Consider the following 4,315-nt stretch of genomic DNA (forward strand, 5'->3'; position numbering starts at 1 on the left):
ATTAGGCAATACCAGGTAACATCAGTCCTGTTCTGGATAATATCATAATTTCATTCATGACTCCAAGTCATTTGAAAAAGCTCCTCATTCCAAACAAACTTAATAATTTAATGTAGCTCATTATTAGAACAGATTTAAAACCTGAAAGGATCAGTTAGGATATTTTGGCAGCAAGTAGCAGAGTGCACAGTTAACAGTGGCTAAACCATAAAGCCGTGCTCGTTTACCATGTTGAGGAGACCGGAGGTAGACGGTTCGTAGGTCAGTCCAACAGCCTGTCAATGATAACATTTTAGGTCAGCATAACTATCAATTGTTTGGTCTTTCTTTCATGGCCAAAAGATGAGTCCCGGGGCGCCTGGGTGGCTCAGTCGTTAAGCATCTGCCTTTGGCTCAGGTCATGATCCCAGGGTCCTGGGATGGAGCCCCGCATTGGGCTCCCTGCTTGGCGGGAAGCCTGCTTCTCCCTCTCCCACTCCCCCTGCTTGTGTTCCCTCTCCCGCTCTCTCTCTCTGTCAAATAAATAAATAAAATCTTTAAAAAAAAAAAAAAAGATGACTGCCAAAGATCCAAAACATGTCTGCACATAGCCAAGTTCCTAAGGAACAAAGTGGGAGCAAACGTGTATATTCCTTTCGATATGTTTCCTTTTAAAAGAGGAGTAAAATCCTCCCCACATGGCTTCCTGGACATTCCGCCTTCAGTTTCAACTGCCAGGACTGAGTCACATGTCTGCCCAGACAAGTCACTAGTAAAAAGAGATGGAATGGCTGAGACAGGCTTTGATCTACCACATTTCATCCCTAGAGGTAGGTACAACGTAAGCCAAACAAAATAGGATTTCTGTTAACAAGCGTGAAGGAGGGCACCTGGGTGGCTCAGTCGGTTAAGCATCTGCCTTTGGCTCAGGTCATGATCCCAGGGTCCTGGGATTGAGTCCCACATTGGGCTCCGTGCTCAGCAGGAAACCTGCTTCTCCTTCTGCCTGCCTCTCTCTCTCTGACAAATAAATAAATAAGATCTTTGGGGAAAAAAATAGAATACCTCTGTTTTAAAAAAAAAGTGTATATTTAAGAGTAAAGATGGGTCTGCAAATAGTAACTATTTTAGGTTTTGTGGGTCATTTAGTCTCTGTCACATATGCTTCATTATTTTACAAGCCTTTCTTAGCTTGCAGAGCATACAAGAACAGACCATGGGCCAGATTTGACTCTAGTGTGCTGACCCCTGGATGGACACATGGTATGTATGGTTTAACTGCCTTTCATTCAGTTAGTTAACAAAATTTACTGAGTGTTTAATATGGTCAGTCATCAACTAAATTTTGAGGCTACAGTTGTGAATGATAGACTATAGCCATTAGTAAAGTTCCTAATCTAGTAAGATGCCCAAAATAAACAAACCTCAAATTTAAACCCATCTTCGTTTTCCTAAAGTGAATATCCTTTCAAATATAAATTTTACATAGATAAAAATAATCACAAAATTAGTTATGAACTTATTAATTAAGCTGGGAAAATCGCACTTCCTAAGGAATTACCCATATTTGAAGCATTTATGTCCTACCTACAAGAAATATAGGAAAGATGCAAAGCATATGAAGTGTAGTAGAATATATCACCCCAAAAAATGCCGCTTTGGCACATTGATTATTTTGAGCTGAAAGCACCTGAGAAGCAGCAAATGCAGGGAGACGCTTTCTCTGAACTCCTTTATCTGCCTTAATACAGATCCTCCAAAGGGAACCAATTGTCATAAATCCCCCTGCTGGGAGCATCATCAACCAGGGAAGACTGATTCTTGTCACAGGAAAGGAGCCTAGAAGTTGACCCCACACCCAGACATGCTTAGTCACAAACTATCACACCTCCCATCTGTTCTTTCAAGGGCCCATTCATCTTTCCTAAAACCCATTTCCTCCCCTCTAAGAGGCCTGCCTCCCCTTCCTTTTCTCTCTTAGAATGGTACTGAAGCCTGAATTCTAAACCACCTCAGAGGGTTGCTCATTTTCCCTGGGCACCTCCCAAGCATATTTGAGGTATACATGTTAATCAGATGCCTATTTGTTTTACTCTTGTTAATGTGTCTTTTATTACAGCGGTCTCAGCTAAGAACTCTGAAGAGTAGAGGGAGAGTTATTTTTCCTCTCCTCCACTGCCAAAACAGTATACAAATGTCAAAAAATATTGATTCAGTTGCTGGTCCTGGTGCTAAATTCCTATTAATTTCCTCTCTAAAAAAATAAACACACACACACACACACATATACTAAGGACTGATAGCACAGATTTAGAAAGCATGGAATCAGTCATTTTAATAACAGTTGTCAAAAGAAAAAAAATCTTATGCTGAATATAATAGAACCCAAGATTGGCCACTGTAAGTAAATGTAATCCTATTCTTAATGTAAGATATTAACATCTTATTACTGAGATTTCAGTACTTTCAGAGGGATTTCTTAAAAGCATAATGGAAAATAAACATCTAGCAAAAAAAGAAAGAAAACATTTAATCTGAGTCAATCTGACTGCGGCAGTGTCTGAAGAGCATTTTAGCCTGAACTGAAAAGTCTTTACCAGTGTCACCTAGAGTGCGGGTTTGTATCTAAGAGGCATCCTCAATCCACCGCCTTGAGGCCATGGGAGGATCATTCGGTTGCTTGTTCTTTTCTTTCTTTTTCATGTTGACTAAGGAGGAACACTAAGCAGTGCTTCTAAGCAAAACGAAACAGAACAGAAACAACAACAAAAAAATCACCAAGGCATTTCTGAAAAGAATAAAACTGTCCTTTGGAAAACTGAAATTGCATTTGGGAACTGCGTGTTCTATCTTTAAATGTAGTCAACACAATTGTTGCTCTCTTAGAAATGGTTTGTTTGGGACGAGTGAGCTTGCTTTCTACCAGACAAAGCCCCCAGAGAAAGTTTCCATGACCATTTCTTTTCCTTGGACCTTAGAAATTAGAGCCTGCAGATAACATACTTGCCGAAGCAGCACAAAAATGTTCCGAACTTCATGGAACTTCTGAACAGTTGTGGGAAGTCGTATCCTGCCAAACTTCCTGGGGAATGCCCCGGAACGTTTATGGGGACCCTAATCCTCTACAGACACACATTAAAAGTTTGTGGCAAGCTTTTCAATTGGCCTTCCTGGTGCTTTTGTGCTGAGGAAGTTTATGGCTGTTTTACGATTCTAAACATCATAAAACTGCTAGAGACAGTGTATGAAGTATTCATAATACAATCATCTGAAAATAACGTGAATTGATAGGTCAGCTCTAAAAACCTGTACAGCTTTAATGATTTGCGGGTAGAAACAGCCCGCAGTAATTGAAAAGATAATGGCTCTCCACTCAGAAGATAGGGTTTCAGTCTTAGCACTACCACTTTGTCTTCCCTGTGACCTTGTAAAATATTCCTTAATTAACCTGTCTGATCCTTTCCTTCCTCATCTGTCTAATGGGGATAATGCCGTGAGCATCAAACGTGATAATGTCTTCATCCATGCTCTCATTTGGTGTATGTTTATTTGAGTCAGGCATGATGTGTCAGGCTCTAAGCGCGGGACTGGGAACACCACAGAAAGAAGACAGCTGATCCCTAGTCCTGCCTTAGGAAAGCAGAAGTGCCTGGAAAACCAGCGCATGCTGGTTACTGCTGTCAGAAGAAGGGTGTATGTTGCAGGTGTATAGCAAGAACCGATTCCGTTTCCAGTAATAAATATTGAAAATCATACTCAGCATTGAGCTGATGAAGAGAGAGATGAGTACACACACCTGATGAGAGTTTTTCTTTAATATATGAAGTCCCTCAGATAAAGCAAATCTCTAGGAGGTGGTAGAGAAATTAACTTGGTTCCTCCCACCAGGCCTGCTCAGTGCTTTTCAGTTTGGGTTGCTGACATCAGTGTAAAAGCCACAGTTAAGATGCTGGTCCTATTGGCAGTGACTTTTGAATATGGTTTAAAAATCCCAATGTGGAATTTCAGTTATGCATCCAGTTAGACTGCTGTTAGGGTGTATTAAAAAAAATTCAAGGAGACTTAACAAAACTTAGTCATCATATACCAAATACGTTTTCTTTAAGTGTTTCTACCAAAAAATAAAAGGATGCTATTCGTCTCCCAAAACAACGTAGAGCCGAGACATTTTTAAGTCCTCATTTAAATCCTAGAAATTATTTTTCAAAAAAATAAATGTGTAATGCAGAACCTATTATCAATGCTAAACTTTATGTTTTAAAAAACTGCTATAGAATTTCAGAATTAAATCTGATCCTAAAGATAGGCTTTAGATCAGAAAATGAACAGAGAAGTG

Source organism: Callorhinus ursinus, unplaced genomic scaffold, assembly GCF_003265705.2.
Source record: "Callorhinus ursinus isolate GAN/ISIS: 27379988/994484 unplaced genomic scaffold, GSC_fseal_2.0 scaffold17, whole genome shotgun sequence".
Taxonomy (NCBI): domain Eukaryota; kingdom Metazoa; phylum Chordata; class Mammalia; order Carnivora; family Otariidae; genus Callorhinus; species Callorhinus ursinus.